We start from the raw sequence: 12,128 nt of genomic DNA, 5'->3' as shown, positions 1-12,128 counted from the left end.
AAAAATTCTGAAAAATCTAGTTAGCTCTTTGCTCTCTGCTGTCTACGGCAACATAAGTGATTGATCTAAAATGCTCTTTCTAGGCAGCAACCCGCACAACACAAAAATAGCACTCTTCACTTAAAGCACACCAGAGATTTGACTCACAATTGATTCCAATAGTTTGATGTTAGCATGTTGCTAAGCTAACAACGCATTACTCACATAAGCTCAAGTAGACGCACATAAATATGGCAAAATTGTCCATTTTTAATAATTGTAGAAGTACTTTTAAGTATTAAATTAAATATTTTTACAGTCAATGATTCTCACGATTTGCCTTCCAGATTGGATTTTTTTAATTATTATTATATTTTTTTTATGAAACTTGTAATACATCCTGGGATTGGGATAGTGAAACTTTGATGCCTTAAAATACTGTCTAGGCAGCTCACCGGAGTTTGAAACAGAGCTTTCAAGTCCACTTATTTGTCTGATGTCTGATGATCAACAAAATTTCAGTACCAGCGAAGAGTTGTTTAGTTTCAGCAGGCATAAAATAATTAATAATCCTTATATTCTATTTATATGCAGGAATTGAATCTCTTGTGTGGGGTCTGTGCTTTGTCGTTCCTATAACTAATAGGACCATACATTACATGGATGCCCACTCATGTCTGTCACATGTTTCTGTTGTTTTACTCTCTGTCAAGGGTCTTGAGCAGTGTAATCTCACCCATCTGCCTCTCTCACCTCTGTACGCTGACTCAGGGTGTCCGCTTACACAACGCATTGTTCTCTTATCCTGTACTGAGGACAACTGGCACAAGCACACACCTGCGGCCAACAATGCGGCCCTTATTCTCCTCAAGGATGCGGCTGCTGCTTGGATAACTCATACTTTTGCTATTTAAGGAGACACGTCCACAGTTTTTACAGTTGGAGAGAGAAAAAGAGAAAACAGGAACAAAAATTGTCTCTGTTCCTGAAAGCTATCAATCAAATGCATAAAAAAACTTCCAAGTTGTATAGTTTACTATAGTTGACTGGTCTGCTATTGGTTTCCTGCTTGAAAAGTGGTAGAAGGTTTTATATAGTGTCTCGTAGGTCCAAAATAGTCATTTATGGTCATTATTTTGCCTAAAATCCACACCAAGATTTGTAGAAATGATCCTTGAAATGGAAAAGTGCTTGGAATGTCAGGTTCTGAACAAATTTTAAGCACGCGTACACACTTTCCCTTGTGGCAGAGTCGAAGTACTGCAGGTATTTGGAAATCTAAAGCAATTCTTACCATTTGCCATTCTCAAGTAACGATTAGGACGTTAACTGGTGCTCTTTTATATGCTAATGACATTAATTAGAGGGCGTTTACAAGGCAGAGATCTGAAAGCATTCATGTGTGCACAACATTAGCACAAGATCAAGGTCATTTGCGATTTATAGGTTTCACATCTGGAAGAGAGGCCTGTGCACGTTTTTTGTGCGTACGTTCTTTTTTTCTGACTCACACGTACACACATTGGAGAAATGAGTCAATAAGCCTGTCCAGGCCGATTATTGAACTAGAACTGGCTTGGAATGAAAGAATCAAAAGTACAGGCAGAGCTGGAAGTCAGTTTTTCAATCATTTCTGACTCAAAATGAACAGGTTAGTCAGTTCAAGTAACTGTTGACGTTTTCCCAGCATTTGCTGTGCTGTGATGTTAATGGTAGTAACCAAATAAAGTACCAAGCCAAACAAACGTATAGGTCATTTTTCTTTTACAATTTTAGTAGGAAGTAGGAATTTTACATAATTATAAACTGTCTTTGCATCGCTATTTGGCTATCAGGTTTTAGAGCCCATACTCTAATGGCGCTTTTCCACTACACAGTACCAGCTCGCCTCAGCTCTCCTCGGCTCGACTCGACTCGGCTCTGTTTGGTTTTCCACTGTGTAAAAGTTGTACCTGTACCGGCTTCCAGGTACTTTTTTTCGTACCACCTCCAGCGAGGTTCCAAGCGAGCTGAGGCGAGCTGAGGCGATACTAAATGTGACGTGAAAACACAGCAGACTGCTGATTGGTCAGAGAGAATCGTCACTATTCACTGCGTCGTCATTGCACGCGCCAGCAATAGTATCCAGAATAACCCCACCATTTTTAAAAAGTTTGGCCAGAGATTGCGTGACATATCCAATCCATTACATATTATGGCAACTCGGAAGAATACGCCGTGGTCAAACGAGGAGGTGCAGACAGCGGGTGTGTGTCGCGTAGAAGATTACGTCACGGCAGTTTCCTGCAGCGTCGCTATGACAAACCAGGTACTATTGTAGAGGTACAGGTACAACTTTTACACAGTGGAAAACCAAACAGAGCCGAGTCGAGTCGAGCCGAGCCGAGCCGAGTCGAGCCGAGGCGAGCTGGTACTGTGTAGTGGAAAAGCGCCATAAAAGAAACCAAATGTGTTTTATTGAAGTACACTCTTAAAAATAAAGGTGCTTTAAAAGGTTGTTCACAGCGATGCCATAAAAGAACCATTTTTGGTTTCACAAAGAACCATTCAGGCAAAGGTTCTTTAAAGAACCATCTCTTTCTTACATTTTTATAATCTGAAGAACCTTCTTTCGCCACAAAGTGAAACAAAAAAGGTTCTTCAGATGTTAAAGGTTCTTTATGAAACCATTTAGACAAAAAGGGTTCTTCTATGGCACCTTTATTTTTAAGAGTGAAAGCCAATGTATAATAAATAAATTCTCTTTCACACTCTGCAGTTCTTGCTATTCTGTTGATGGCTACTGAATCCAATTTGTTTGTTTGCATTGTAGACAGATTTGTTTAACATAATTGGACCATTCCAGTTTGTTCTGTTGCATTGCTCGATTGCAGTGTAAAGACATGGTTGAAGAGAGTCCTCTATTTTCACAACAGCATGATAAACTGGAAATATAGGCTACTAAGTGTTTTTAGGTAGCCTGACCACTGGATTATGGCATTTCATGATTATATTGGAGCTTGCTAAAATGAGTCTGAGCCTTTCCCCCTTCCGGAGGTGCCGGCCGTCAGACAAAACAGAACTCCCCATGGGTATGACATCATTGCCAAATAACATGTTTACATGGAATCTCCCTTGATGTCTCCGCTCGCAGTGGGATAAAAGTGACTGAATGAAAGAAAGAGGGGAAAAACGCACAGATGCATCTTCAGAGCGGCCAGAGCTTCAAATAAACCTCACGCGTCCCAGCAGCCACCCGGAGATACTGTCACGTGACGATGACGTCAAAAAGAGCCAGCCATGATTGGCTCCATATGGGCCTCAAAAAACATTCCCAAAATGATGGGAACGGGCCGCCCATGTTGGTGTCAGTTGTGTGCAGATATAAATATGGAAGTTGTGTATGGTACTTGTGTTACTGAGGAGTGTTTTATGCTAAAAAATCATATGAAATTAATTGAGATAAAAAGTGGCAAAACATAAAGAAAGATAGAAAATAAATGTGTATTATTAGTGGTGTTTGTCAAGTCAAGCATCACTATTTCTATCGCTTGTAGTTAAGCTTGTAATTTAACTTCACTGCACGTTCTGCACCGCTGAACGATGTCTCAAATTGTTCCGCTTCATATTTCTGTACATAATAATAAAACAATGGCATGAGAAGTATATGATGAGAATATATGTCATGCTATGTACCCATCTAATGCCTTATTAGGCAATTGCTCATGACAGCACTTTCCTCTGGATCTTCTGTTCCCTGAATTTCAGTCGTGCTGCTGTTGAGACAGACTCACAGCACATTAGATGCAGCTATTCCAGGAATGCAGGTACATGCTGTGAGCGCAACACAGTGAAACTGACCTCCTCAAGATGAGCTGCTGAATACAACAAGAGAGGGTAAAAAAAGTTTTATTCTCATCTTGGCAGATTTGTTTTTCATTTAGACTTTATTCACTGATAGTTCTATCTTTTTATATAGAAATTCTGACATTTCCTGAAGTTCTTTTTAGGTGAATACCTTCATAATATTGCAAGAATGCCAATACTCAATTATCTTTTTGCTTTAGTGAGTTTTTTTTACATAAGCATTTACATAGATTTTACATAGACATAGATTTTAAAAACACTGATGAGCACAAAACACTTTTTCCTGTATGTCATATCACAGACAGACAAAGATAATTATTTTAAAGAGTTTTCAGTCTGGGTGTTTTATCAGGTTGGAATTCATATAAAATAAACAATTCTGATGCTTAATACACACTGTCCTTCTGATACCTCTCGTATACACCAGCATCTATGTGGTATTTTGCAAAGGTTGTGTGCTTCTTTTCAGGTAGGAAGGACAAGAAGAATTTCCTACCTTATAGAGCGCTTTATTCAATACAATTTAAAGCAGCTTCACAGTAATAAACAGGAAATAACAATGTCAACTGATGGACTTTGTGTCATGACTCTGGGCTGCAGCTTTTCCCTTCTCCACACGATGTCGCTGTTTCACTTCCTCCCGCACTTTCACTCCTCTGATTGCATTCACCTGTCCTTGTCATTAACACTGATTCACTCACATCTGTTCACTATTATCTGGTCTTTAAAAACTCTCACCTTTCACTCCTGCTTCATGGTTGCATTGTCTTTTGTCCTGGATGTTATTTTGTGTGTTCCTGATTCCTAGCCTTGACCGTGTTCCCTGTTTTGTTTATTTTAGTATTCAGTTTATGTTTAGTTGTGCCGTGTTGGCCTTTTGTTTGTTTAGTTTTGTTATTATCATTAAAAAATCACTTACCTGCACCTGGACCCAGACCTCCTTACTCAAACGTGACAGAATGCAACCATCATCGATGGGTCCAGCGGGGAGTAATTTTTTTTTGTCTGAGGAGGCGGCGTCTTTTGAGGCGGCGTCGGCCGCTCGGTTCGAGGAGGTTATCTACCTCCAACTGGCCGAGATGGAGGCCTGTAGGGCCGAGTCGGCGCGACGGCGTTCCCGCTTTGCGGTGGGGGCGGAGTGGCTCTTCCGTGGGAAGGCGGAAGTGTCCGTGGTCTCCGTTCCTGACGCGCAGGTGACCGCGTCCTCTGTTCCTGACGCGGCGGTGACCGCTCTCTCTGTTCCTGACGCGGCGGTGACCGCGCTCTCTGTTCCGGACGCGGCGGTGACCGCGCTCTCTGTTCCGGACGCGGCGGTGACCGCCCTCTCTGTTCCGGGCGCGGCGGTGACCGCGCTCTCTGTTCCGGACGCGGCGGTGACCGCGCTCTCTGTTCCGGACGCGGCGGTGACCGTGCTCTCTGTTCCTGACGCGGCGGTGACCACTATCTCTGTTCCTGACGCGGCGGTGACCGTTCTCTCTGTTCCTGACGCGGCGGTGACCGCTATCTCTGTTCCTGACGCGGCGGTGACCGCTATCTCTGTTCCTGACGCGGCGGGGACCGCTCTCTCTGTTCCTGAGGCGGCGGTGACCGCGCTCTCTGTTCCTGACGCGGCGGTGACCGCGCTCTCTGTTCCTGACGTGGCGGTGACCGCTATCTCTGTTCCTGACGCGGCGGTGACCGCTATCTCTGTTCCTGACGCGGCGGGGACCGCTCTCTCTGTTCCTGACGCGGCGGTGACCGCGCTCTCTGTTCCTGACGCGGCGGTGACCGCGCTTTCTGTTCCTGACGCGGCGGTGACCGCTATCTCTGTCCCTTACGCGGCGGTGACCGCTATCTCTGTTCCTGACGCGGCGGGGACCGCTCTCTCTGTTCCTGACGCGGCGGTGACCGCGCTCTCTGTTCCTGACGCGGCGGTGACCGTTCTCTCTGTTCCTGTCGCGGCGGTGACCGCTATCTCTGTTCCTGACGCGGCGGTGACCGCGCTCTCTGTTCCTGACGCGGCGGTGACCGCGCTTTCTGTTCCTGACGCGGCGGTGACCGTTCTCTCTGTTCCTGACGCGGCGGTGACCGCTATCTCTGTCCCTTACGCGGCGGTGACCGCTATCTCTGTTCCTGACGCGGCGGTGACCGCTATCTCTGTTCCTGACGCGGCGGGGACCGCTCTCTCTGTTCCTGATGCGGCGGTGACTGCGCTCTCTGTTCCTGACGCGGCGGTGACCGCTCTCTCTGTTCCTGACGCGGCGGTGACCGCTCTCTCTGTTCCTGACGCGGCGGTGACCGCTCTCTCTGTTCCTGACGCGGCGGTGACCGCTCTCTCTGTTCCTGACGCGGCGGTGACCGCCCACTCTGTGCCCGAGGTGGCGGCCGTGACCGCTATCTCTGTTCCTGACGCGGCCGTGACCGCTCTCTCTGTTCCGGACGCGGCGGCGCTGCACGGGCCTGGCCCGCCATCCCTCCCCCTGATGCACCTTCCACCGTTCCTCCTCCCTCCAAATTTTTTTTTTTGGAAACGTCTGGAAGCCATTCCCTAGAGGGGGGGTAATGTCATGACTCTGGGCTGCAGCTTTTCCCTTCTCCACACGATGTCGCTGTTTCACTTCCTCCCGCACTTTCACTCCTCTGATTGCATTCACCTGTCCTTGTCATTAACACTGATTCACTCACATCTGTTCACTATTATCTGGTCTTTAAAAACTCTCACCTTTCACTCCTGCTTCATGGTTGCATTGTCTTTTGTCCTGTTTTGTTTATTTTAGTATTCAGTTTATGTTTAGTTGTGCCGTGTTGGCCTTTTGTTTGTTTAGTTTTGTTATTATCATTAAAAAATCACTTACCTGCACCTGGACCCAGACCTCCTTACTCAAACGTGACACTTTGTTGCAAAGTTCAATTATGACACAACTATAAAGCAGCTCTACAGGATCCATTAAACTGGAAATCACTGATGTACCTTTGGTTAAGCAAATCACACAGTAATTGAGTACCAAGAGCATACTTTAAAATTTGTCATGTTGCAATCTTATGCTAAAATACTTTCAATTATTTTTTATTTTCAATCACTCTACACTCCATAACGACAAAGCAAAAACCAGCCACCCAGTTAAACTGAACAATCAGTGAAGAAGGCCCAGGGTAAAAGTGGTGACCAGAGAGATTGTATGTGGCATGAACTGTGGCATGAACTGGATAAAAGGATAAAAGGAATGCTGACTTCAGCAAAATATCTTTAAAGAAATCCTGGTCCAAAATGCTCTCTCTAACAGTACAATGATCCTAAGCACACAGCCAAGACTGTGTGCAAATCTCTGTGAAGGTCAGAGGAAGTTTTGAATTACGAGGATGAAGTTTAAGTTCTTGACTTTTATACAGAGTGCTGCATTAACCTGACTTTAAGTTATTTTGAACTTAATACTGTGTATATATTTATATGCAATACAATAGTTAATCGCAATGTAAACTCTAACCTTAAAATGCATGCTTTTTATGTACTCTTCTCACTTTAATTACTTTGGTGAGTTATTAAGAATATTGGTAACACTTTAGTGTTAATTTCTCACTATTAACTAGTTGTTTATTAGCATGAATATTACTGGGACATTGTCTGATTATTATTTCTTAAAAAGCACATATTTGTGTCTTAAACCTTGATCCTACCCAAAACCTTGATCCTACCCAATTCGTAATCTTAACAACTATTTTACTAAGTATTAATAAGCAGTACTTAGGAGTATACTGAGGTAAAAGTCAAAGTTAATGGTTAGTTAAAAGTGAGAATTTAACCCTAATCTAAAGTGTGACCAGAATAATTTATGTAGTTATCTATTATTTACTTGAAAGAACTAAAAGAATCGTTTGATGTCTATCCTTGTATTATTAACTTGTCAAGGTTGATACTTTTCGGAGAGAGTAATTAGTACAGTAACTAGTAATTTGTATTAGTAACTAGTAATTAATTACCTTTTTTAGAGTAACTTACCCACACTTGTCATGGCGCAGCTACTTTACAGCAGAATTTGGAATTGTCTCCTTTTCGAAGTTTGCATTATTGATTCTGTTACTTTTGTGTTTAATACTGTGAAGCTGCTATGAAGCGTTATATTAATAAATTCAAAGCTCTTTCCTGTCTTTTATTTACCCAGCATTATGTAATGTGACTTTTCTTTTTTCATTATGTTGCTGTTACAAGTTCTGTTGTTTCATAAAATCTTTTCTTACTTTGTCAGCAAGGAATAAACCTGATCATCACATATCTCTGGCCTAGTCACATGTAACTATATCATTTCAGCCGAAGAGAATCGGTTCTGGGCTGACAGAGCTATTATATAAACACTTCTGCGAGACTGCTGAACGGTAGCTGCAAAACGCTCTTACAAATTCAAATGCATGCCTTTGCATCAGTACAAAACTTTGAAGACCTTTTAATGAGCAGATAGCTGCAGTTAAACATTTAAAATTTGAGGAAGTGCCACCATGAAAAAAGGTTGCACTCTCTCTATTTTTCCCTGTCATATCTCTCTCTCTCTCTCTCTTTGATGCTGGGAGATTACTGCAGGGCAACGCTGGCGTCTTCAGCTAGGGCTTTCTGCCTGCTTTTACTTTCTCTACTGGGACGTGTTTCACAGACGCGCAGTAAGATGCCATCTTCAGCACCCTCGCTTCCTTCTCAGAGCAACCAGACTTTATCGACTGCAGCAGAGAGAGGAGAGGAGATATGAAGAGCAAGAACAGAGAGGCGGAAGTGTTGCGCTTGTGTTTTTCTCGCGAGCAGCGGGAGAACAGTGCTGCTTTGAACTCGCCCCCCCCTCCCCCCATTAAAAGCCCGATGGAGATTTGAAGAGATCTGTTGAAAGGAACCGGCGTATTTTAGATGTTAATTTGTTTTTGTTGTGTTTTTCCCTTCTCTTTTTTCTCTGTCTGGGCCTTCTAAATCTTTTATATTCACATCCAATTTAACACAGCTGGATAAAAAAGCTTTATTTTTCCCAAACTCCAGCGTCTTGCTTCATTTCCATCTCTATTGAACTTTTCCACACTTTGTGCAAAGTCAAAAGATCAATATTCACACAACTTATTCTGGGATTATGGCGTGTCTCTGAGTCTACCATATACGGCACATGAATTGCGTTCATTTCTTGAGGAGCAGTATCCATGGAAAAGAGCCAAGATAATTATCCGAACACATTATTAGATAGAGCAATCAAGGAGCGTTTGGACTGTTCTCTGCTGTTTTCTCTGGCACTCGCTTTGAGCGTGGAAAATAATGTGGGCTGGGAGATCAGAGAAGCTCTTATAGATGCTAAACAGCCTGTTACACAATATTTTGTTTACACTGGATGTCTGACATAGTTTTGTTAACTATAAAGATGGGGCCATCACTGCTGTGACACGGACAGTGCTGTGGCTTTGAGAAGTGTTTTTTTTTTTTTTTTTTTTCTCCGCAAGATTGATCGTATACAGTACAAACTAAAAATAAAAATTTGATTTTGAGTGATGTTTGCAAAACTTAACAGAACATCTGGCTAGAGTGGCTTTACCATCAGGTTGCAGTGTCTTGGTATCTCGGGTTTTCTTAGTGGTTACTATCGCATTCTGGTTGATAGCTAGGGTGTTCCTGGAGTTCAGTGTTGAGATTCTGTCACTGTTAGGATGCTGCTAACTGGCAGTAAAGAGCGAGGCACCTCACTAGTGTGTCATCTTGGATGTTTCAGCTTGTCTGGCACCTGAGTCTGGAGTGAGTCTGAGCTTTTAGTTCCCTTCAGTGACATGTGTCTGTCTCAGGGGCCTTGGACCATTATGTGTTGTACTGTCACGTCCACACACACACACACACACACACACACAGAGAAGGTAAGTATATTTGGTGATGTTTATTGTAAATAGTACACGCTCCAAGCAGATGTAACAACAGGTAAGTATGGATTGAGGGAGACAGATCTTCAATCACAGTCCAACAGGTACTGTAAATACCAGATCGTCAGCAATCATTAATATGAGCGAAAGTCACTTCCCTTAGAATTGTGTGTGTTTTGTGTCCATAGGTACACACAAGGGTTCCAATGAGAGAGTACAGGATGATCCGCACAAGGAGAAGAAGATTCATAGAAGAGTGTCCATGCAACTTCGATTCCAGCCGGTGAGTGAATGAATGAGGTAAGTATTTAAAGGGAGTGGGTGATTGCTGATGCAGGTGACGGTAATTAGAAGTCTGGTGATAGTTCACGTGTGTGGTGCATGGGTGATTGGTTGGGCGGTGACAGATCATGATGACTGGGGCTGAGGGAACGTGTAGAGGGTGTGACATGTACATTGTGTAAAAGAATACTTGGTCACACTTTATATTAGGTGGCCTTAACTATTATGTACTTACATCCAAAAATAAGTGCAATGTACTTATTGTGGTCATATTGCATTGCAAAACACTTTTGCTTCTATTAAGGTGGGATATGGGTAAGGTTAGGGACAGGTTTGGTGGTATGGGTAGGTTTAAGGGATGGTTAGGGTGTAAGGGATGGGTCAACAGTGGTAATTACAGAAATTAATTACAAATATAATTACATATAGGTTTAAAAAAAAGATAAGTACAATGTAAAAATATGTATGTACACAATAAGTACATTGTACCTGTAACGTATCTGGTCTTCCCTGTCTTCATGAACTCTTGCACCACACTTCATGGACTACAATCCCCATAAGCCACTGCACCAATCACTGCACACATCTGTTCCTCATTTCCCACAGAACTGATTGCTGCATACACCTGTTTATCATTTACCCACATGTATTTAAGCCACTCTCACACACAGCCACCTTGCGAAGTCTAATTGTTCCCATGGTCATTATTCTAAGCGTGTTTCTCTGGATTGGATTGCCTGTGTATGACTCTGGACTGTGTACCCCGTTATTGATTCCTGCTGCCTGCCATTTGCGACCACTGCTTGATTATTGAACTGTTTCCCGGATTACCTACGTTGTTCCTGTTTCCTGGCGTTTACTCCTGCTTGTTGACTATTCTATAAAGCCTTGCAAATGGATCCGCACGTCTCTGACTCCTCCTTGTGACAGAAGACTTCGCCACACCCGGATCCAGCGGCTTTATTCAACCACCAGCATCACAACATGGACCCAGTCGACCAACTTCTGCTCCTCCGACAGGAAGATCTTCCCATTGAGGATTATGTACTACAGTTTCGTAGGTTATCACTTCAAGTACCTTTTTATGATGAAGTATGGCTGAGGGACTTATTCCGCTTTGGACTCAATGAACCCATTAAATCGCTGTTGCCTGGAGGGGAATTTAAGTGTTCGGTGGAGGACTTTATGAATTATGCGTTGGTGTTATGCGGCTCTCCGCTTACTGTGAGAGTTCTAGAAGAGCCACAGCACAAGAGGTCTGCCAGCCCAGAACCACAGCAGCCACACTTTACCACGGGGTGGCAAAGGCTAATTTCTAGCGTGGAGGACCCACCGCTGCTGTCGGTTCGAGCAGCTGGTCTCCCAACCAGCCCTCCAGTGACTGCGCCGCCAGAGCGCCCTCCAGTGACTGCGCCGCCAGAGCGCCCTCCAGTGACCGCTCGCTCAGAGCCTGCTCTTCCAGAGTCTCCGCTGGAGACGCCCAGCCCTCCTGAATCTCCGCTGGGGTCGTCCAGTTCTCCAGAGCCCGCTCCTCAAGAGCGTCGTCCAGAGCCCGCTTCACAAGAGCGTCGTCCAGAGCCCGCTTCACAAGAGCTCCGCTCCACTCCGCTGGTTCAGCCCTGCCTTCCAGACACTCCGCTGGTTCCGCCCAGCCTTCCAGACACTCCGCTGGTTCAGCCCTGCCTTCCAGAGACTCCGCTGGTTCCGCCCAGTCTTCCAGAGACTCCGCTGGTTCTGCCAAGCCTTCCAGAGACTCCGCTGGTTCCGCCCAGCCTTCCAGAGACTCCGCTGGTTCTGCCCAGCCTTCCAGAGACTCCGCTGGTTCTGCCCAGCCTTCCAGAGACTCCGCTGGTTCAGCCCAGCCTTCCAGAGACTCCGCTGGTTCAGCCCTGCCTTCCAGAGACTCCGCTGGTTCCGCCCAGCCTTCCAGAGACTCCGCTGATTCAGCCCTGCCTTCCAGAGACCCCGCTGGTTCCGCCCAGCCTTCCAGAGACTCCGCTGGTTCAGCCCCGCCTTCCAGAGACTCCGCTGGTTCCGCCCAACCTTCCAGACAATCCGCTGGTTCAGCCCTGCATTCCAGAGCCTCCGCTGGTTCCGCCCAGCTTTCCAGAGACTCCGCTGGTTACATCCAGTCGTCCTGAGATTCCTGTCTGCCCGGTTCTGGTCACGGA

Source organism: Garra rufa, chromosome 1, assembly GCF_049309525.1.
Source record: "Garra rufa chromosome 1, GarRuf1.0, whole genome shotgun sequence".
Taxonomy (NCBI): Eukaryota; Metazoa; Chordata; class Actinopteri; order Cypriniformes; family Cyprinidae; genus Garra; species Garra rufa.
This window is presented reverse-complemented; position numbering follows the sequence as displayed.